This window comes from Equus asinus, chromosome 28 (genome assembly GCF_041296235.1).
Source record: "Equus asinus isolate D_3611 breed Donkey chromosome 28, EquAss-T2T_v2, whole genome shotgun sequence".
NCBI lineage: Eukaryota > Metazoa > Chordata > Mammalia > Perissodactyla > Equidae > Equus > Equus asinus.
The window spans coordinates 37,902,424-37,926,286 of record NC_091817.1 but is presented as its reverse complement, the minus strand read 5'-3'; the positions used below and the strand labels follow the sequence as shown (position 1 = coordinate 37,926,286).

The 23,863-nt window shown below is 48.5% G+C and overlaps 1 protein-coding gene across 14 annotated transcripts in view; it reads left to right on the top strand.

The window, feature by feature from the left end:
- Positions 1-406: 406 nt before the first annotated feature.
- IL34 (interleukin 34) overlaps positions 407-23,863 on the top strand; it is a 57,991-nt gene continuing 34,534 nt past the window's right edge. For 4 of the 14 annotated variants that reach the window (XM_070500461.1, XM_070500468.1, XM_070500465.1 and 1 more), the window contains exon 1: positions 21,861-22,000. The gene's annotated coding sequence lies outside the window, so the exon portion shown is untranslated. Of the gene's footprint in view, positions 618-6,934; positions 7,522-21,729; positions 22,001-23,863 lie in introns of those variants that run through there. The other 10 variants (XM_014829148.3, XM_070500459.1, XM_070500462.1 and 7 more) reach the window with 10 other exon arrangements.

The following is a 23,863-nucleotide window of genomic DNA, read 5'->3' as shown; positions in this document are numbered from 1 at the left end:
GAGCGGTGTGTGGGTCCGCGCCCAGGATCCGAACTGGCGAGCCCTAGGCCACTGAAGCAGAGTGCACGAACTTAACCACTCAGCCATGGGGCTGACCCTGAAGGCTTTTTTGTCTAATGTTTGTCCCCCTACATCCACATGCACTCCAGTCACTACCACATCATTCGGTTTTACTAAGTTTCGTAAGAAGAGTGTTTTGTCAGAGCAAATGTGTTCTGGAGAGGCGGTGGGGTAGCCCCTTAAAACAGCCCAACCTACCTGGGATCCAGGACTTTGTTCAGGGGATTCCCACCATGAACTTGCTGGGTGCCCTCGATCAGAAGTTCTGGCTGATCCTCTGGGTGTGTGGCTCCCTCCTACTCCACACTCCAAGCAGGCTGGGGACACGTGGCCCTGCCCCGCCCTTGTTGGCTCCAGTTTCTGAATTGGAGCTGCAGTGGCCTGCTTTCCCCGCCCTTCCCATCAGTAGAGAAGCCTGGGTTGTGGGCTGGGGAAAGCCAGAGCCTCTCCCTACCTGGCACCAACTGCCCCCAGCCCTTAGGCACCTGCTCTGGGCCCTGGAGGCCCTTAAAGCCACCAGCAAAGCCCTAGAAGACCGCGTCCTGGTACGTGAACAGGTAAGAAGGCAGTCGGTTTTCTCTCACATGGTTTCTTTGCCGGACTTCTCCACCCCAATTTAGCTGCTTCCTTCACAGATCACAGTAAGAGGGATTTGAGCTAGACTTGAAAAAGACAGTCCCGGCCAAGAAGCTCGGAACTATGTGACAGAGAAATGGTGTGAATTCTCTGCTCTGGGTTTCATTTTTAAACCTTTGCTTTCATCAGCCTTGCAGGAAAAAAGCTGATGAAAATAACCATAAAGCAAGCTACTTCTCTCTGTGTTCCCTTCTGAGTTTTGTAAACTAATAAAACCACATTCTTTTTTTTTTTTTTTTTTTTGAGGACGATTAGCCCTGAGCTAACATCTGCTGTCAATCCTCCTCTTTTTGCTGAGGAAGACTGGCTGTGAGCTAACATCTGCACCCAACTTCCTCTCCTCTATACGTGGGACGCCTGCCACAGCATGGCTGGCCCTAAACCCACATTCTTAAATGGTTGTCATGGGTTACTGGGGGCTGTTCCACTGTATATTGCTTAGGTCTTCAGACCTCGACATACTATGTGCATGAATTATCACATGCATGAATTACCTAATCAAAACTAATTGATTTAAAATTATTTAGAGGAAAGGAAAAAAATAAAATGGCGTAAGTAAGCCTTTCTCATTCAGACAGTATTCTAAAATTAAAATGAAGTGTTCTGCCTTTACATTTTGCATTTAATTTAAGTGCACATAAACGAACTAACTCCATGTCACTTTTAAGGTCCATGTATCTGCCACGTTAACGAACTCTTCTGAGGATGTGCAGCCTTTGTCCCTTGATTATGACGTTGGATTGCTTCCAGGTGTTTTGCAATTAATAATTCAACTTTTATGGACAACTCTGTGGAAATAACTTTTTCTAGTGTTTTAAATTTTTTCCCTCTCCTTGGATTTTTATTCTCCATCCAGAATGAATACTTGGGGCAAAGGACAAGAACATTTTTGTAGTTCAGCTCATGTTACATGTAGGTTCAGCTGACTCATAGCAATTATGAGACTAATTTCCTAATTTCCAGGGCCGTGATCGCATGAGGGGGTGGGTGGGGAACTTGTTTTCTCTGGGGATTTTTCAGGAAGGGGGGATGGAGGCAGTCCAGCATAGTGGTTAGGACTTGACCTTTGAAGGCAGGCTATCCTGGGTTTGTTGGCATAGCTGCCTGACCTTGAACTCTCAGCTAATAACTTCAATTAATTCACATGTAAAATACAGACTATAAAACTTCGTAGGCGTCCAGGAAAGGCTGCGATAGTGTTTGTAAAGCACTTAGTATAGCTGGCACTGGAGGGTTCTTTCAAGCCCGGGGGCCATCCCTGGGCCATTTTACAAGATGGGCAGAATAGAGAAGGTCATCTCAGGAGCATCTTGATCTCTTCCCCTCTTCTTATCTAATCTCCTGTTAGGGGATTTTTTGTGTTAGGCCCCTATATGTGCTAAGGCTGGAGAGCTGCGCACTGGGGGATGGCAGGTCAGCTTGGCCTCTTTCTGAAGTTCCCCCAGACTCTCAGCCTCCTCCTGCCATCAGATCTGGATGCCACCCTTCCCGTCTCTCAGCCACCTTCCTCAAAGCACAGGTTTAAGGGATCCTTGGACAGAGTGAAGAATTCCCCAGAAGTCTGTGGGCTTTTGTTCCCCACCCTGGTAGGATACTGGGAGGCTGCATATACAGCACAGTGAATGAGCACATGCTGGTGAGGCTGGGTTCCAATCCTGGCTGCACCAATAACCAGGAGTAGGCAGTCATTGGACCTCTCTGAGCATCAGTTTCCTCGTCCGTATAATGGAAATGTTAATACCTGTGCCATAGAATTACATGAGACAACATAGGTAAAGCAGCTGGCACTTAGGGACCCATTACTGTGGAAGGTCAAAGCCATGTTCCAGAGCCCTTGGGAATGTACAAGAATTAGCCATAAAAGATAGAAAACCCATGTGTTCATTTTCTTGGTCAACAAATATTGGGGTGGCTGGCCATGGTTCTGGAAACTAGGGAGAGAGATACTTAAGACAGGCTCCCTGCTCCTGATAAAGGCACACAGCCCATCCTGTGGGCACAGAGGAGACTGACTGAGGCTGCCTGGGCGGTCCAGGACAGCTCCTCGCGTAAGGAGGAAGAACAGTCTATAAGGCAGAGGTGGGAAGGAAGCTGGAATAGCAAGTACGAAAGCTGAGTCAGTGGGGAAGGGTGGGAAGTTCAAGAGGGCTGCAGGGCTGGATGAAGGGAATTGGCGGGGACCAAATTTTGAAGCACCTTGAAGGTCCGGTGAGAATTTCAACTTCATCTCAAGGATGTGGGGATTTGAGTGGGTTTTGGAATGCCTGTTCTGGCAGCTTTGAGGGGTGGGAGATAGTGTTGGAGGCCTGGAATGCCCCCAGCCTTCCACCCCATCTCAGGGGCTTTGACGGTACGTAAAATAAATAAATGCAGAGAGTGGGATTCTCAGGATAGGCTTGGCGTGGGGGAGCCTGGCCTGGGAGTTGGAACCCTGGGTGGGGTTCTGGTCCCTGCTCCTCCACCACCAGAGTAAGTGGGTCTCCTCTCCTGCCTCAGGTGAGGGTTCAGGGCAGGTAGGCATCTTATAGCTCTTTCCCTCTGGGTGTCTGCAAAATGTCTCCGGGGGCCACAGTGCCCGCCTCCCACCCCCAGGCGATACTGTGCTGGCCAGCCATGACCCAGCCTTGAGAGGAAGAGGCATCTTGTCTGAAATGGACAGTTTGGCCTTTTCACCCCAAGAGACTCCATGGAGGTCTGAGAACCGTGGCCTCCAGGCCTGTGACAGTCCCGGGGGTGGCTCTGGGCTCCAGCTGTCCTGCACAATTGTGCTTGAGGGTCATGTCTCGCAATTGGGGGGTGGTGTCCCCTGGGAACTGAGCTGCAGTTAGCCTGGGAACCTACCTCCAGAGCTTCCCAGGGGCTGCTGGGAAAGTTCTGTCTGTGCATCCCAGCCAGGAAGGGCCCAATAGCCATGCCTGGAGAACCAGCCAGGCCTTCCCCCTTGGAGCCATCTCAGGTAATGGGGAGGTGGATGAGTGGGGCCATGGCTACAGTTAGCAAGGCTGAGGTCAAGGCAATGACTTTGAAAGGCCAACAAGAAGTGAACTTGCCTGGCAGCTATTCGGAAAGGTCATGCCCTGCTTTAAAGCTTTCCGGGTGCCAGTTGCTTGTCCTAACACGGGAAAGTTCACATTTTGGCCCAGGACTCTCCCATCAAGTGCAAGCCCCCACTTCTGGCTTTATCACCCACATGCCTCCTCAGTCCTGCCTTCTCTCCAGCCACACTACCCTTCCCTCTTTCCCAAGAGCCTAAACTTCCCTGCTTCCTTGTCTTCCTGCTTTCTCAGATCGTATAAAATCTCTTCGTAAGCATTTTTTTAAACCATCTTAATCATTTTTAAGTGTATAGCTCAGTGATATTAAGTACACTTACATTGTTGTGAAAGAAATCTCCAGAACTTTTTCATCTTGCAAAACTGAAACCCTATACCCATTAAACAATAACTCCTCCCTCTCTTCTTCTCCCCAGCCCCTGGAAACCACCACTCTACTTTCTGTTTCCATAAATTTGATTACTCTCGGTATCTCACATAAGTGGAATCATACAGTGTTTGTCTTCTTGTGGCTGGCTTATTTCACTTAGCATAAGGTCCTCAAGGTTCACCCGTGTTGTAGCATGCATCAGAATTTCTTTTCTTTTTTTTCTTTTTTGGGGTGAGGAAGATTGGCCCCGAGCCAGTATGTGTTGCCAATTCTCTTTTTTGCTTGAGGAATATTGTTGCTGAGCTAACATTTGTGCCAATCTTCCTCTGTTTTATGTGGGATGCTGTCACAGTGTGGCTTGATGAGTGGTGCTACGTCCGTGCCCGGGATCTGAAACTGCGAACCCCAGGCCGCCGAAGTAGAGCACGCAAACTTAACCACTATGCCACCAGGCCAGCCCCAGAATTTCCTTCCTTTTTAAGGCTGAATAGTATTCCATTGTATATATATGTACCATATTTTGTTTATCCACTCATCCGTTGACAGATGCTTGGGTTGTTTCCATGTTTAGCTATTGTGAATAATGCTGTTATGAACATGGTTGTACAAACATCTCTTCAAGATCTTGCTTTCAATTCTTTTGGGTGTATACCCAGAAGTGGAACTGCCGATCATATGGGAATTGTTTTTAATTTTTGGGGGAACCTCCATGCTGTCTTTCATAGCAGCTTCAGCATTTTACAATCCTACCAACAGTAGAGAAGGGGTCCAGTTTCTCCACATCCTCATCAACACTTCTTGTTTTCTGTGTTTTTTTTTTTTTTTTTTAAGGATTGGCACCTGGGCTAACAACTGTTGCCAATCTTTTTTTTTTTCTGCTTTATTTCCCAACCTGCCCCCGCCCCCCCGTACATAGTTGTATATCTTAGTTGCAGGTCATTCTAGCTGTGGGATGTGGGATGCCGCCTCAACGTGGCCTGACGAGTGGTGCCATGTCCGCGCCCAGGATCTGAACCCTGGGCCGCCGCAGCAGAGCGTGCGAACTTAACCACTCGGCCACGGAGCCAGCCCCTCTGTGTTTTTGATAGTAGCCATCTTAATGGGCATGAGGTGATACCTCATTGTGGTTTTGATTTGTATTCCTCTGGTGATTAGTGATGCTGAACATCTTTTCATGTACCTGTTGGCCATTTGTATATCATCTTTGGAGAAATGTCTATTCAAGTCGTCTGCCCATTTTTAATCAGGTCATTTGGTTTTTTTATTGTTGAGTTGTAGGGGTTCTTTATATGTTCTGGATATTAACTCCTTATATTTGCAAATACTTTCTTCCATCCATAGCTTACCTTTTCACTCTGTTGATGTGTCATTTGATGCACAAAAGTTTTCACTTTTGATGTAGTCCCATTTGTCTATTTCGGCTTTTGTTCCCTATGCTTTTGGTGTTATAACTAAAAAATCATTGCCAAGTCCAATGTCACGAAGCTTTTTACCTGTTTTCTTCTAGGAGTTTTATAGTTTTGGATCTTATGCCTTTGCAAGCATTTTAATAGCTTTACTGTTTGTATGGCATGTGCTTATTATAAAAATACCAACAAGGGCTGGTCCCGTGGCCAAGTGGTTAAGTTCGCACGCTCCGCTGCAGGCGGCCCAGTGTTTTGTTGGTTTGAATCCTGGGCGCGGACATGGCACTGCTCATCAAACCACGCTGAGGCAGTGTCCCACATGCCACAACTAGAAGGACCCACAACGAAGAATATACAACTATGTACTGGGGGGCTTGGGGAGAAAAAGGGAAAAAAATAAAATCTTAAAAAAAAAAAATACCAACAATTCAGAAAATCACGAGCAGAAAAGAAAATCTCAATCCCACCCCTCAGAAGTAACCACTCCCTAATAATATTTCACTAGGCAGCTCTCCAGACAGTGCCTTGCTTCATCGCTTCTCAAACCATAGCTTCCATGTGAATCACCAGGGGATTTTGTTAAATTCTGATTACAAAGGCCTGGGATGGGCCCGAGACTATATTTGTAACCAGCTCTTAGGTGATGCTGCTGCTACTGATCAGGAAACCATACTTGGAGCAGCGAGGGTCTGTATCTATACACGCACACACAGATCTGTGTCCTATGGGATCATCCATAGAAGACTTTCTAATTTTTTTTTGATGAGGAAGATTCTCTCTGAGCTAGCATCTGTTGCCAACCTCTCCCCCTACTTTTTTTTTTTTTTGCTTGAGGAAGATTAGCCCTGAGCTAACATCTGTGCCAGTCTTCCTCTATTTTGTATGTGGGATGCCTCCACAACATGGCTGATGGATGAGGGGAGTGGGTCCCTGCCTGGGATCCAAACCTGCAAACCTGGGCCACCCATGTCGGGGGTGTGGAACTTTAAGCACTTGGCCACAGGCCGGCCCCCATATAGGACTTTCTTATAACCTGTTTTTTCCCCCAGTCAACTAAGTATAGGTCACAGAAATGCCAATTAGTGTAAAGCTCCATTATCCCTTAGTGTGGCCACAAAATATCCCATTGCCTGGTAGGATGGTGATTCAACTCGTTCCTATGGATGAAATTCAGGGTGCTACCAAGTTGTCACTGTTATAAGTAATGCAGTGGCAAACATTTTTGTGACCATGTCTTTGTTCACCTGAAGGAATTATTGTTACTGCGTTTGTTCTTCTAAGAAGCAGACCCGTGCTAACATGTTCAAAGGCATTTCTCCTCAAAGGAGTCATCTGGGAAGCTGGACCCTTAATCTCAAGGCTCTGCCAGCCCTCTAGTGGGGTGGGGCAGAGCAGTGTGAGGTAGAGGCGGGCTAAAGGTGAGATTGAAGTGGGACAGGTGTGGGACAGGTGTGGGACAGGTGGAGGAGACGCATGGGTGTGGGAGGAGGCAGTGTGGCCAGCGCTGACGGCGCCCACTCTTCAGCCTGGCACCGTGTGTTTACTGCTCATTTACCGCTCACAGCTCCCTGCAAGGCTGGACTTAGTTTCCTCCGTTTTACAGATGAAGAAACTGAGGCATAGGGAAGACTCCCAGCTTGCCCACGGTCACGCAGGCGGGAGGCGGCCGCGCCGGGGATGCACCTGGCTGCTGGCTGCTCTGGTCACCTCGGGCGCCCGGCCTGGCCCTTCCCCGCGGCCCTACCCCGCACTGCAGCCGCTCCGCGCCCCCGCCCCGCCGGATTCGAGAGTCCGCGCGCCGCCCCGCGCCCGCTCCCGGCTCCCGGCTCCCGGCCCGCGCCGCCCTTGCTCCAAGACGCCGCCGGGCCATCTGGCGGCTGCGGAGCGATCCCGGGGCCCCGTTCCCCGTTCCCCGCTCCCCGCTCCCGCCCGGCCGGCCCAGAGGGACGCCCCGCCCGAAGACGCCTCCAGGCCGACGGCTCTACGGGCGCGCAGGGTAAGGCCTTTGCTGAAACTCTAGCTTCAGAGTTGCCGGCTAGGTTAGTCTTGCACTCCGAGGGTTGGTGGGGGGGTCTCCTTCGGGGTCAGCCTGACCAGGCCCTGGACGGAGCTCAGAGGATGTTGGAGGCCCCAGGGCGGACACTGTCCAGTTGGACAGCAGGGATTTGTCGCGAAGGGAGCTGCTGAGAGCACCGGATAGCCGCAGACAGCCCTGAGCTGGAATCCCAGCTCTGCCACTGCTGCCTGCAGGACCTTGGGCAGGTCACAGGCCTCTGCAGTCCCACTCTCCTCAGCTGTAAAGTGGAGATAAAAATAGGATCTCCCTATACCGTCTGACACCTATTAGGATGGCTACTATAAAACCCCAAAAACAAAGTGTTGGCCGGGATGTGGAGAAATTGGAACCCTCGTGCACGGTTGGTGGGATTGTAAAAGGGTACAGACGTCGTGGAAAATAGTTTGGCAGTTCCTCAAAAAATTAAAAATAGAATTACTGTAGGATCCAGCAATCCCACTTCCGGGTATATACCCCAAAGAAGTCAAAGTGGGGTCTCAAAGAGATATTAGTACACCCACGTGCATAGCAGCGATATTTGCAATAGGCAAAAAGTAGAAGCAACTCAGGTGTCCACCCTCAGATGGATGGATACACAAAATATGGCATATATGTACAATGGAATATTATTCATCCTTAAAAAGGAAGGAAATTCTGACACATGCTACAACGTGGATGAACCTGGAGGATGTTATGTTAAGTGAAATAAGCCAGACACAGAAGGACAAACACTGTATGACTCCATTCAGATAAGGTAGCTAGAGTTGTCAAATTTGTAGAAACAGAAAGCAGAATGGTGGTTGCCAGGGACTAGAGGGAGGAATGGGGAAGTTATTTATAGAGCTTCAGTTTTGCCAGATGAAAAGAGTTCTGGAGATGGATGTTAGTGACGGTTGCACAACAATGTGGATGTACTTAATACCACTCGACCGTACACTTAGAAATGGTGAGGATTTTATGTCGTGTGTATTGAACCACAATTTTAAAAGCTGGGGGAGAAATAGTACATGCCTCATAGGGGTTTTGTGAGGATTGGGTGAGGCAGTGCGTGTGAACTATTATTACTATGGTGCATGGGAACCTTCTGCCTCACAGACTCCGGCATTGGAGGGGCTCTGTGTCCCGACGGGGAACAGTTGCCCCATTCTCTGTGAGATGCTCAGGGTGGCGTTCAGGGGACATTTGCTGGAGGGGGGACTGATGCCCTGCTCGGGAGATTCCTAGCATTTGTGGGATGGGTGCATTCCAGACATCGGAAAGTCCCTGGCGGAAAAATCACTTCTACTATGGGGCAGCTTGCAGGGAGGAGATTTCAGCTCTCCCTAGAGAACTTGCGATCAGAGCCGTCTGAATGTGGAGCAGGCTGCCTCATTGGGTGGTGAGCTCCCTGTTAGCGGAGGCATGTAAGGAGGGGCTGGGCAAGCTGCAGAAACTGCTGCTTGAGGTGGGGGTGGAGCCAGAGGGTCTCGTAGGCTCTGCACCTCTCTGATGTGATCCAGTCCAGGCAAAGTTATCTATAGCTGGCCTGTGTAAAGGTGGGACCCAAGTCAGAGGGAGGGGGTGGGCAGATGGGAAGACTGGCTGCCAGCCCTCCCCTAAATAACAGTAATAATGCCTGCTGCCCTTTACTCTGGGCAAGCACCGTGTTAAATCCTCAACAGGCTTGATCTCAAATCCTTACCACAACCCTGTGCAGTGGGTGCTAGTCACCCCCATGTTATAGATGGCAGCCAAGGCCCAGGGGTTAAGTGACCTGCCCAAGGTTAGCCAGTAGGCGGTGGAGCTGGGACTTGAACCCAGACAGTCCGGCTCCTGCCCTCTATGCTGGGCGGAAATCTCCCACATCCGCCTCCCTGTAAGCTGGCCGCTCCCTTCCACCCTTCCCCTGGCTGACAGCTACGGGCCCTGACTCTCTCACAGGCATGGATTTAGCTGCTGCTCACCCCCTGCCAGGTGAGTTAGCACTGCCTCCCTCCCTCTGGCTGGCTTCTCTGCCGAGTCAAGCTCAACCTGCTTGCGTCTCCAGGGTTCAAGGATAACACTGTTCAGACAAGACTGGCCTTGATTGGATGTCAGGCTCCCTGTCACTGAACGTCCCCCTTCTCCTTCCATTAAACAAGACCCTGCTTAATAGCTCTCTTCCAGGGCTCGAAGTCCTTCGCAGAGCTGTTGAATTCATTTTACCCTTTTGGCAACTGTTTTTTCCAGCCCAGCTCTCTGGGTGCCAAGATCTTGACCACGTGATTCAATTTGTCCAAGCTCCCAGTCTAGCACCTGCAAGGCAATAAATGCTGTCCCTAATGTTGGCAGTACGGTGGCCTCCTCTGTCCTCATATCTGAGCAGAATTACAGAGGAAGCCCTGGCAGGGACGGCTGTTTATCCAGAATGACTTAGTTCCCTGGGTTGGCTTCCACACCTTATGAAGACACAGGAAGCTATCATTTAAGGACACCTCCGTGACAGGCAAGGTGCTAAGCCCTGTGTAGGCACTGCCTTACCAAATTCATCCAGAGCCCCGGAGGTGAACTGTGTCATTCCCACATTAAGATGAGGAGACTGAGGCTTGGAGAGTTAGGTCATGTGCTCAGCAGCCTGGATTTTCCCTCTCCCCACTGCTGCCCTTGAGTCTCTGCATAGGTTGCTGGACTGACAGCAGTAATATTAGTGACACTCACGCTTGGTGGAATAATGTACATTTAAGCTTTCTTTTCCACTGCCTTCTGCTACCCTCCCTGCCGCCCTGGGTGTGGGCCTTGGTAGTGCTATTTGATGGATGAAGAAGATGATCCGGGGCTTCCCAGGGTCCCACAGTGGAAGGAGCACACCAGGGCAGGGTGGTGGTCCTTCTGCAGGTCTCACTCTGCAGGCCCCTTCCCACCTCCACTGCACTGGGTTGCAGGCTACATAGCCCTCCTGCTTGCCTCCTTGGAGGGGCTGTCCCAGGCCCCAGTGAAGCTGCTTTGTACAGAGGCCAGCAGACCAGCTGGTTTGGCAGATGCTGGGCTGGGGCCAGGTGCTTTCCAGCCTCTTCCTGCAGCTGGGAAACCGTTGTTGATTGATATCTCTGCAGAGGGTGCCTCCTGGTCATGCCTGCCCTGTTCCCAAGAGAAGGCCACTCCTGTCTCCGTCTGTGGAAATCTTGCAGGCAACAGAATTGTTGACTGTCACACTTCAGTGACGGAGTTCTGGAACCCTTAACTCAACCTTATAAGGTGTGACTGTTAACCCCACAGGAGGAGGCTGCGGCTCGTTCAGAATCTGGGACATAAAGCCTGGGCTGTCTGCCTGCAAAGTCCATAATATTGGCTGAATAATCTTTGTTTTATGCTTTTTAAGCTTTCTTTTAAAAAGTAATTAACAGGTTTTTTTAAAGTACAGTTTTGGATTTACAGAAAAATTGAGCGAAAAGTACAGAGAGTTCCATTATAGTCACGTACCCTGGGCACACAGTATCCCTTGTTATTAACATGCAGTATTAGTATGGCACATTTGTTACAACTGATGAATCGATATTGATACATTATTATTAACTAAAGTCCATAATATTATTGTTAGCTAAAGTCTATAGTTTACATTAAGATTCACTCTCATTGTTGTACATTGTACAGGTTTTGACAAATATGAAATGAATGACATTGTGACAGTTGTGATATCCACAATTACAGCATCTTCCAGAATAGTGCCACTGCCCTAAAAATCCTCTGTGCTCCACTTAGTCACCCCTCCCTCCCCTAACCCCTGGCAACTACTGATCTTTTTACCGTCTGTGTAGTTTTGCCTTTTCCAGAATGTCATAGAGTTGGAATCATACAGCATGTAGCCTTTTCATATTGGCTTCTTTCCCGTAGAAATATGCATTTACAGTTCCTTCACGTCTTTTTGTGGCTTGATAGCTTGTTTCTTTTCAGCGCTGAATAATGTCCCATTGTATGGATGTACTGTAGTTTGTTCATCCATTCCCTTATTGAGGGATATCTTGGTTGCTTCCAGTTTTTCGTGATGATGAATAAAGCTGCTATAAACATGTGTATGCAGATTTTTCTGTGGTCATAAGTTTTCAGCTCAATTGGGTAAATACCAAAGAACACGATTGCTGGATCATGTGGTAAGACTATGTTTAGCTTGTAAGAAACTGCCAAACTCTCTTCCAAAGTGACTGTGCTGTCTGGCATTCCCACCAGCAATCAATGCGGGTCTCTGTTGCTTTGCATTCTGGTTAGCATTTAGTATTGTCAGTTTTTTGGATTTTAGCCAAAAAGTAATAGGTGTGTAGAGCTATCTCATTGTTGTTTTAATTTGCAATTCCCTGGTGACGTATGATGTTGAGAATCTTTTCATATGCTTATTTGCCATCCACACATCTTTTTGGCGAGCTGTCTGTTCAGATTTGTTGTCCATTTTTTAATTGAGTTGTTTGTTTTCTTATTGTTGAGTCTGAAGAGTTTTTTGCATATTTTGGACAAGTCCTTTATCAGATAAGTCTTTTGCAAATATTTTCTCTTCATTTTCTTAGCTGTGTCTTTTGCAGAGCAGCGGTTTTGAATTTTAATTAAGTCTAATTTATCAATGTTTTCTTTCACGGATTGTGCTTTGGTTCTATCTAAAAACTCATTATCAAACCGAGAGTCACCTAGATTTTCTCCCACGTTATATTTTAGAAATTTATTGTTTTGTGTTTTACATTTGGGTCTAAGATCCATTTTGAATTAATGTTTGTGAAAGGTAAGGTCTGTGTCTAGATTCCTCTTTTTGCATCGGATGTCCAATTGTTCCGGCACCATCTGCTGAAAAGATTATCCTTTCTCCATTGAATTGCCTTTGCCCCTTTGTCAAAGATCAGTTGCTTATATTTATGTGGGCCTGTTTCTGGGCTCTCTATTCTGCTCCACACGGATCTATTTCACTTTTCTTTTACTGGTACCACACTGTCTTGATTACTGGAGTTTTGCACTGTCTTGAAGTCAGGCAGCGTCAGTTCTTCAACTTTGTTCTTCCTCAGTATTGTGTTGGCTGTTCTGGGTCTTTTGCCTCTCCATGTAAACTTTAGAATCAGTTTGTAAATATCCACAAAATAACTTTCTGGGATTTTGATTGAGATGGCATTGAATCTATAGCTAAAGTTGGGGAGAACAAACATCTTGATGATATTGAGTCTTCCTATCCATGAACATGGAATATCTCTCCATTTATTTGTCTGCCTTGATTTCTTTCATCAGAGTTTTATAGTTTTCCTTGTGTAGATCTCCTACATATTTTGTTAGATTTATACCAAAGTACTTCATTTTTTCGATGTTAATGTAAATGGCATTGTGTTTTTAATTTCAAATAGATAATATATGTGCACAGTAAAAAAAAAAATCAAAATATAAGGAGTGGTTTACAGTGAAAAGTAGCTTCCTTTCCATATCCCATTCCTTAGGCCTCTATTTTCATCTATCCAAAGACAATTACTGATGCTAGGTTCTTGTGCGTCCTTCTAGAGGTTGTTTGTACATACTCAAGCTCATATTCATATTTATTTTTCATTCAACAAACATCCTTGAGCATTGACTATGGGGCCGGCACAGGCGATGGGGCAGAGAACAGAAAGAAGGCCTGCTCTCATGGAGCTTACGTTCGTTGCAGTTGGCATCAGTTCCTGTGTCTCTAGTCCTCACGAGAACTCTGCCCTACAGGTATTATTATCCCTGTGGGAGGGCTGAGGGCTGACGGAGGACTCTCTGGGGCCAACCGAATTCTCCAAGAGCTCAAGCAAAGAGGCTGGTCCTGCCAAGAGCAAGGGGCAGGGCTGACGCTGCTCAAGGCCAGAGGAAGCAGGTTCTAGAAGGGAGCACTTCTTGCCAAGGCAAATGGATAGAGATAAGGAGGAGGTGAGGAGACAGCTTAAGGAGGCTGCCCAGTCTGGGGCCAGATTCATATCGGAATAACGACTTGGAAGTCCTCCTGTTTCCAGGTGGCTGCACTTTAATTCCTTCATTTTCTTTCCTCTCTTGTTTCTTAGGCGTGTTCTTCTGGGGACGAGTCTAATCTTGCTTGACTGACTTCAGGAGAAAAGGGACTTATTCATACTGAGATCAACACTGCCAGGGGAGTGGCTAGGGTGTCTCCAGAGTCAGGGGACAGTGGTCATGACAGGCTGTGATGAAGAGCCAGGGAGAGGCAGTGAGTTCCTGGGAACTGGGTGTCTGAGTGGCAGGTCTGGACCAGGTCAGCTTCCCTGCCTGGGTCTCCCTCCCAGGCTGGAGGTGACTCTCCTACTACCCATGGCACTGGGCTCTCTGGCAAGCTATCTCCCACCTCTGCCTCAGACGCTGGAACCAGCAGACGTCCTGCAGCCACACGTTTGCCACCCTCCACCCATCCCCCAGCCCTGCTGAAAATATCTGTTTCCATTTGCACTGAGGGTGGAGCTGTTATTGTCTGTGTGTGTCATCTATGTAGTAATAATAGCTCACCACTGGCCGGGCTCAGGGCCAATAACTGCCGATTTGATTCTCATTTTACAGTTGAGGAAACTGGGGCTCTCAAGCCCAACCTGTGCTCGTGCCTGTAACACTCCATTGCCTCCACAGGGTCCCAGTGCCCAGGGCAGAAGCACATACAACAGGGGTTCTTCCCCCCAACTTGCCAAGTTTGTAAGGGCCTCACTCAAGTGGCTCAAGCGGCTGCCTGACGCAGACCCTCCTGGATGAGCTGAGACCCTTCTCCGGCTCTCTGCCTCCCACCTCCCCAGGTGGCACTGCTTTGGGCCATTTCTGACTTATTGTCTAGGGGCCCACCTCTTAAAGTGGACTTACTCCCTCACAGAGTTCAACCAGTTTTATGGTTCTTGTTACAAATTGCCAGGTAGGACCAATCTAGAAAGATTAGAGTATTTTATCAATGAGCATGTATCAGACAGGTCTATCTCTTACCAAATACATCTCTTTAATTCTTAAAGGCAGAAAAGACTGACTTACATGATGATGTACACTGGTACAGATGTAAGCAATGCTTTCTTCGGCCCCTGCGGCTATTAAGTGGTACAAGTTTTACTGAGTGGAAGATGATTGTTTATATAGCTGTACTTGCCCGGAATAGACCGGGCAGATGCCTGGGTGGCCCGGCCCCTGAAGAACAGTTCTTCAAAGGGTCTGGGACTCTTTTCCATCTAGGCATGGCTCAAACTACCTGGGAGGACTGCCCCCCAGCCCCTTCCAGGCACATGAAGACCTGTTAGAGACCCCTTAGAGGTCACCTGCCTTTCTTCATTGCAGGGCTTGGAGGCGTGATTGGTGTCCAGGCCTCCAGCTTCTGCCTCCAACTCATCCTGCACATCAGTGTTTCCTCAATTAGCGTGCTCATCAAGTCACTCCTTTGCTCAAGAACGGGCACTGGCCCTCTGCTGCCTGTCACATCAAGAGCTGCCTGGCTCTCGAGGCCCTCTGTAGTCTGGCCTTGTCCTGCCTGTCCAGTGTAGATTCCCACGTGGGCCTCAGCTCCATGCTTTGTTTGCTTTATCCCCACTTCTCCCTCCTCAGTGTCTTCTCTTGTCCCCATTCTCCATCCTTCATCCTCTAGCTTAAGTCCCTACCCCTGTCCCCGCCATGAAGCCTCCTTTGACCACCTGGCCAACTCCGGTCCATCTGTTCTCCAAACACCTTTTACGTTTATCATCCACACCACAGAGACTGGCCTTGAACTGTTCTGTAGGTGTTCTCTGGGTCTGCCTCCAAGATCACCTACTAGCCTGTGATTGCCGTAAGGGCGGAGAACTGCATCCCCCAGAGTGTAGGGTGGTTCTGGGCATATAGTGCCTGCTTACTAGCCATTAACAGGGGGGCACTGTGCATGGAAATATTCTGTAGCCCTCAGGCAAGATATCGAATGCACGACAGGGCTCTTAGTGTTACCATATTCCACTGATTCTACAGTACTCCTCTCCCCAACTCTTCATGTTTTAACATCCCCTCTGAAATCAGGATCACTGGCATATCATAATTTAATTGACAGATTTTCTCCCTCTCTTTCTCAGAGGTACGTCAAATGTTGGTACATTTTACAATCAATTGCTCTTTAGACTTGATGAAATGAGGCGTTACTGGCTGATGTGAGAATCTGTTGATAGCTGTTTCCAGATTAGACCTGGGAAAAAGCATTTGGGAGGAATGAGGGGATGCTGGGAAAAAGGAAAGGACACTGGGAGAGGAGATGCTGGGACAGATGAGGGATGCTGAGAGAGATGAGGGATGCTGGGAGAGATGAGGGATGTTGAGAGAGATGAGGGATGCTGGGAGAGATGAGGGATGCTGGGAGAGATGAGGGATGCTGAGAGAGATGAGGGATGCTGGGAGAGATGAGGGATGCTGGGAGAGATGAGGGATGCTGGGAGAGATGAGGGATGCTGGGAGAGATGAGGGATGCTGAGAGAGATGAGGGATGCTGAGAGAGATGAGGGATGCTGGAGGAGATAAGGGATGCTGAGAGAGATGAGGGATGCTGGGAGAGATGAGGGATGTTGAGAGAGATGAGGGATGCTGGGAGAGATGAGGGATGCTGAGAGAGATGAGGGATACTGGAGGAGATAAGGGATGCTGAGAGAAGTGGGATATGCCAGGAAAGAGGGGAGGGTACCCTATTGGGCCCAGAAGCTTCATGAACTGCTCTGAATTGATTAAGCTGAACTTCCCTTCCATTCTCCTGTCTCTATGCACATGCTTCTCCAGAGGCTGATTCCTTGTTAATTGAAAGTCAGCCTCCTGGCTGGTGTCCCAGCCTCATCAGCCCCGGGTGGGATAGGGACAGTGGGACGAGAGGCTGTCTTCTCTCACCTGTGAGGAGCCTTATTATGGCCCTGGCAGAGCCAAGGATATCTCTGACCAACTGGCTGCCAGGAGGGGAAGACGAGAAAGCTGGGCTCCCAGCCCAGCCTGAGCCCAGACCTGGGGGACCGAAGGGCAAAGGCCATAGTCTTTCCAGCCTCTGAGGAAGTGCAGAAGGCAGACACCTCAGGGATGAAGAGGTCCAGAGGTCCTGAGCTCAGCCGGAGTGGCCTGCCCTGACCAGCTCAGGTCACGCATGTCACCTCTGGGTTGTGACTCCGAAGTTGCAGGGTGCTCCGGTCACCCTTCCAGCTCCAGATCCTTGTGGGCTCCGTCCCCGAGGCCAGGCCTCTCCTGGCCTCACAGTCAGGCTCTTCTGACTGCACAAAACTGCTGGGTCGGGGAATGTGGTCTTTTCCACTCGCCTTCAGACTGTCCTATCCTCTAACATTATCAGCAAGTTATCAGCAAGGCCTTTGGTGTCAGACATACTTAGATATAGTACTTGCTCTCCCATTTGCTAGCTGTGTGACCTTGGGCAAGTTGCGGAACATTCTGAGCCTCGGTTTCCTCATCTTTAAAATAAGGATGAGAATTCCTAACTCTGATGTTGATGTGTATGTCTGTGTGTGTGGGGTGATTAAATGACATAAAGTGACTAACATTAGCTATTATTATTATCATGATCATCATTGTCCCATTAATGCTTTTATTCCAGCTTAGGTAGTCCCAGCTCCGTCCTGTAGACCACTGCCAACATTATCAACCTAAGTTTTATGGGCCCCAAACATCCCTGAAACAGAGGCAGTGCCATCTGCGTGGCCATCCGCCAGCCCTGACTAGGAGCTCTGGCTGTGTTCTCCTCATTCTTCTAGCTTCCGCTGAGCTGTGTGTCCACTGGGGGCTGTGCCTGGCGGACCCCAGAACTCTAGTTCCATTGGAGAAATACAGCAGGAGCCCATGAAAAGTCCAGGCTAAAAACCAATACAAGGAAAAAGAACAGTGAGGGACATTCTTTTTCAGTAAGATGGAAGATTTGATAGTTTGGGGGGAAAACTCGATAAAATATCTAGAAACTTAGGATACAAAGCAGTCAGCACATATTTTACGCATAGCTGAGCTGCATGGAAATAAGGACAGCCCCTGGGCAAAGGATGTGGAAGAAGTTGGGGGAGAGCAAGCCTGTACTGAAGGCTCTTCGCTGCTCTGGATAACCCAGGGACAAGGGGCAAAGTTTTGAGCCTCCATGAAGCAGAGAGGTAGAACTGAGACCCCCACATACAGTTGGGACCATTGAGAGTTTAAGCCTCCTGTGAAAGTTAGACCAGAAAAACTTCACCTGCTGGCAGAGGCAGAGAAGAAGCAAGCTTTTCTAACCTGGCCTGGGGCTGGTTGGGGAAGAGAACGTCCTCCCCTGGGCAATACATAACCACACACTTGCCCTCTTTTGGATTTGGGGTCAAATTTACAGTATTCCTTTGATCCTAGAGTCTCCAGGCCAGGAAATGACCATAAAAGCTAATCCTGGCTAGAAAATTCATAGAGACAGAAAGCAGAATAGTGACTGCCAGGGGATGACGGGAGGAGGAAAAGGGAAGTTGCTTGATCGGTACAGAGTTTCCATTTTGCAAGATGAAAAGAATCCTGGAGATTTGTTGCACAAGAGCGTGAAAGTACTTAACACTACTGAACTGTATGCTTAAAAATGGTTAAAAGGGTATTTATTTTTTTTTTGGTGAGGAAGATTCACCCTGAGTTAACATCCGTTGCCAATCTCCCTCTTTTTTTTTCCTTGAGGAAGATTAGCCCTGAGCTAACATGTGTGCCACTATTCCTCTATTTTGTATGTGGGATGCCTCCACATGATGGCTGATGAGTGGTGTAGGTCTACACCTGGGACCCAAACCAGCTAACCTAGGCCGCTGAAGTGGAGCACATGGAACTCTAACCACTCAGCCACAGGGCCGACCCTGGGTAAATTTTATGTTATGTATATTTTACCACAATTTAAAAAAAAAAGAAAAGCTATTCCTGACTGGTAACTCCTTGGGACATGTGGCAGAAGCAAAAGCAAAACTTCTTTGGAGGGACTCACCTTCAACCCAGTCTGCTCAGGCTGCCCACAGGATGCCTATCAAACTGGAGCAGACAATCCAACTGCCACATGCACGAGGAAACCAGCCGCCAGGAGGGAGTCGGCAGCAAGAAGAAAGAAAGCAAGAGGATCAATGTCCTCTGATGTTGACTGTAGCCTTATTCCTTAAACAAAACAAAACAAAACACCACAACAACTAGAAACAAAGTAAACATCCCCCAGGCAGGAAATACTGCTCCTATTAAAAGCCTTGGAAGGAGTTCCTGAGGGATTTTATTATTGAGGGAGAAAAAGAAGAAATGGAGATGGATGTTAACATGATCCCATTTTTGCAAAGCAACTCCAAAGAAAGCAAAACTTGACCCCAGACCTCACACTTGTATACATGTGTGTTTTCCTATATGGATGTATGAGCATGAAAGAAGATGCTGAAGGCTGCCCTCAGGGTTGCTGGTGTAAGGCTGCAGGGGAAGGAAGGAAGGAGGGAGAAGGGAGAAGAGAAGAAAAAAACGAGAAAGAGATTTTAGTGCAACAGAGTTGCACTGAAAATATCCACAACCCTCAACGGCATGCCTGCTGTGGTCCCGTTTGTGGAGGGTGATACCTGAATGTGTGTGTTGATGTCTACAGGAGCAAAAAATTAGAATATTGACTTGCAGACATGCCCACTGTGAAGTGGGGGGCAAAAGCAAGTTATATCCATCTGTTGATTCAATTTTATTCAGATAGACAAGCAAACTTCCTCTCTATGTGTATATATGCCTGCATGTGTTAGTGTGAGCAAGGAGAAAGATGTTGGTATCAGTAATATTGTGAAGGAGAGAGTGGAGGGGAAGGAAGTGGGAGAGGGAGACATCAGCTTCTAGCGTCCTTAGAAGAGGGGAGGCACAGAGACACAAATACAGATATCTTTGTCTTGTATTGTTTCGCTTGTGACAACGAAGTTGCATTGATTTGGAACATGAAACACAACAAATAAAGACAATTAAAAACAAACAAGTGATCCAATGAAAAACTTTCCTACATTGCTTCTGAGAATGGAAAGTGTCTGATCTCCTAGGAGAGCTCTTTTGCAATAGCTTTCAAAATTGTAAAGGTACCCAATGTACCTACTCCCGGACCCAGTAATTCTGCTTCTACGTATGAACTGCCCCGGGGGGCACAAAGCTGTCTGTACAAAGACAGTCATTGCAGCATTATGTGTAGAAGTTAAAGATCGGAAATGGCCTAAATGTTCATCGAGAGACAGATTAAATCAGTTGTGGTCCACACACAGTGGAATACTTAGCAGCTGATGAAAGAAAATGCGACAGTATCACAGTGTTCTAGATAGATTGAGTGACAAGAGGTCAACAGAGGTGCAGAGCAGCCTTCTCTTAGATTCCTAGGGCCACTGTGGATGGCTTAAAACAACAGACATTTTTTCTCTCACAGTTTTGGAGGCTGGAAGTCTCAAATCAAGGGCCACGCCCCCTCGGAAGGTCTAGTGGGGGACCCTCTCTCACCTTTTCCTAGGTTCTGGTGGTTTCCCAAATCCTTGACATTCCTTGGCTTGTAGCTGTGTCACTCCACTTCTGCCTCTGCCTGCAGGCAGCCTTCTGTGTGTGTCTCTTTCTTCTCTTCTAAGGATGCCAGTCATTGGATTTAGGGCCCACCCTAATCCAGCGTGACCTCATCTTAACTAATTCCATCTGCAAAGACCCTATTTCCAAATAAATTCACATTCTGAGATTCTGGGTGGACAGGAATTTTGGGGGGGCCACTCTTCCACCCACTACAAGCATGTGTGGCATACTACTATTGGATTAAAAAAAGGAGAGAGAGGGGGAGGCTTGTTTATGGGCTCTCTGAAACAGCGGAAGGAGGCTGAGGCTGGCGGAAAGTGCACCTGTGAGATCTCTCTGGAAGAAAGGCCAAAAGTAGGACCGTGACGAGGAAGGGAGGGAAGAGGATTTCAACTGGAGTTCCTTCGGCCTGTGTTTGGGTTTGCGGGCTGCTGTGGGAAAGGCTAGGGGGCTGGATGAGAAGGAAGGAGGCTGGGGGCTGGTAGAACACAACGTTGCCACCTCCTGTGCCTTCCTGTTGAGGAGAGATGGGTCTGTGGGCCATCAACTGTGGTGACAAATATTTCTGGAGGTTCTGGAAAACCCGTCTTGCCCACACTGGGCCCCCTCATGAGGGACATTGAGCACATTCTCTTCATTTGTTAGAAGGATGGTGAAGACCTCTTTAGGTTCCTGCTCCGGCAGTCTCCTGTCCTTTCTGTGCAGCTCACGGAGGCACCTCCCTCCCTTCTGACCAGCATCCCTCTGGCGTCAGCTGCTCCAGTCTGGGCTGGAAGCTTTTCGTCTCTGTGTGCCAAGCTCCGGGCACAGAGGAGACCCTGCAGTCACAAATACACGTGGAACCGAACTGGAAACTCTGATGCAGAGAGTTCATGACCTCTTTAAACATTTCATGTTCTTACACAAGGTGGCGTGGGCGGGAGTCGGGGTAGTGGTGGAACCGGGGCTGGTCCTGAGTCAGACTGGGCTTGTGTGAGCAGGGAAGAGGGGATGTGGCCTGGCGAGGAGGCTGGCGACTTGCCCCTGGCCCCCAACCTTCCTTTCCAAGTGGCTTGGGGACAGGGGGCTGCGTCTCACTCCTTCTTAGCTGTGATCCTGACGTGCGTTAGCAGAAAAGACCCAGCCCTCTACCGCCGGCCTCCCTGCATTAATTAGTTAACACAATGGCTGAATTCTCCTCGGGATGGGCACTGAAGTAGGAATTCAGTGGGGCTTATGTCCCAGCAGGGGAGAGAGATGTGAAACTACTGATGAATGACTGTTTAATTACAGTTGCAATAGCTGTTATGAAGCACTGCTCCCCATTGCTTCTGGAAGGTGGAACAGTGTGAATCTGATTATGAGCCAGAACAGAGAGCCTGTGCGCCAGGGCCAGCGTCCCGGCCAGCACCCTTGGAAGAGCAGGGCTTGAACCCAAACTCAACAAGTGTGAGCCCAAACCTCTGCAGGAGAATGAGACTTGGTAACCAGGATGCTCCCCACTCTGGGAATCTCTGCAGACACCCCTATTTCCCCCTCCACCACTCCTCCCTCCACACTCAGCTTGAGGAGGAATTTCTCAAGCTACGTTTTTCTGATGGGGAAAGGGAGGCCTGGAGGAAGGAACCGATTGGCTCTCTAGGTCCCAAGTCAGTAAGACGCCAAAGCCAGGTTTCCCGGAACCCTGCGTGGGCTTGCCCAATCCCCACAGTCCGTCCTCTGTGAGCCAAAAAATCAGGAACAAAGCTGCTCTGTTCCCCGAGAATTCCATTTTCCCCATTGTCCTCCACTAGGGACATTCCTGAATTGGTAAAAAAGGGCCTGGTTCAGCCGCAAGTCCTGGCAGTTGATGGGCTGTGCTGCGTCCAACCTGGAGTCTCCGAGTCAGGAGACAGAGGGAGCTAGGAGAAGCCTGAGACTTTAAGGAGCTCCCAGCCAGGAGCCGAGGCAGAGTCGATGCTCAGGACGCTGCAATCAGGTCAGAGGAAGAGGGGCACCAGGGGCTTGGGGGCACAGAGGGACAGCCCCCTTGGAGAGGGGCACCTCCAGGAAACAGGGAACTGGCAGTCTCCTGTGGGTCAAGGGTGGCATGTGAGAGAGTCTGGCGGGGGTGTGGGCATGAGGGGAGATGGGGGGAGGGAGAATTAGGCTGGTAGATGAAGGGGGAAGGGCATTCTGCTCAGGGAACAGCAGGTGAGAAGGGATTGAGGCCAGTCAGCCATGGGGGGATGGGCTGCAGAGGTGGGGGCCTGATTCCTGGTGATCCTGGGTCTGCGGAGCAAAGGTCAGGAGGACTTTGTCCTGTGAGAGGGGAAGGCTGTCTGTCCTAGGGGAGGAGTGCTGTTTCTAACCTCCTGGAGGACAGACCTGCCCCCACCCCCAACACAGGAGGCTGAGAAAAGCAGAAAACACTCCTCTTTCCCTTCAAATGCAAATGTTCACTGCCAGGCAATATTTTTACTTTTTTTTCTTATGGTAAAATATGCATAATGCAAAAATTACCATTTGGAGCTTTTTTTTTTTTTTTTGAGGAAGATTAGCCCTGAGCTAACATCTGCTGCCAATCCTCCTCTTTTTGCTGAGGAAGATTGGCCCTGAGCTAACATCGTGCCCATCTTTCTGTATTTTATATGTGGGACGCCTGCCACAGCATGGTGTGCCAAGCGGTGCCATGTCTGCACCCGGGATCCGAACTGACACACCCCAGGCCACTGAAGCAGAACATGCGAACTTAACCGCTGGGCCACCGGGCAGGCCCCCATTTTGAGCATTTTTAACTATACAACTCAATGGCATTAAGTACAGTCACAATGTTGCGTGTCTAAGCCACTATCTATTTCCAGAACTTTTTCGTCATCCCAAACAGAAATTCTATCCCCATTAAACAACAACTCCCCCTTCCCCCCTCCCCACCTCGTGGTAACCTCTGTTCTGCTTTCTGTCTCTATGAATTTGCCTGTTCTAGGTACTTCAATTTATATGCAATTTTTAACGAACAGCTTATTGAGGTAAAACTGAAATGCAATAAACTGCACAGAAGTGCACAGTTTGCTAAATCTGAACATGTGTACCACGACCCGGATAACGGCTGTATCATCATCACTGCCCAAAGTTTCCTCGTGCCCTTTGAAGTTCCTCCCTCCCCAACCAACCACTGGTCTGCTCTGTTCCTATAAATTAGTTTGGATTTTCTAGAGTTTTAAATAAATGGAATTACACAGAATGTCATCTTTCTTTTGCGGGATCTGGTTTCTTTCACTCAGTGTGACTACTTTGAGCTTCATTTGTGTTGTTGTGTGTCAATAGTTCATTCTTTCCATCGCTGAGTGATATTCCATTGTATGGATCTACCATAAATTTTTTTATCCATTCACCTGCTGAGGGACATTTGAGGTTGTTTCCAGCTTTTGGTGCTAGTAACTAGAAATGCAATTGGTTTTCATATGCTGATCATGTGTCCTGCAACCTGGCTGAGCTGAACTAGTTTATTGGTCGTGTTCCCATGTTCCGGGGGAAAGCATTTCATCTTTAACCATTTAGCTGTAAAGTTTCTCGTAGATGCCCTTTTTCCGGTTGGGGAAATTCCCTTCTATTTATAATTAGCTGAGAGTTTCTTTGGGGAGTGGATGTTGGATTTTCTCAAAGGGGACAAAATCTACTGCATCCACTGACATCATCACGTGGTTTTCCTTTTTTAGTTCGCTAACATGGGAATTTACCATGATTGATTTTCACTTGTTGAACCAACCCTTCATTCCTGGTACTGAATGCATTAGGAGGTTAGGACGTGGGGATCCAGGTGCCTCCAGAGCATCTTGTCCCTCAGTGAGACCCAGGCTTT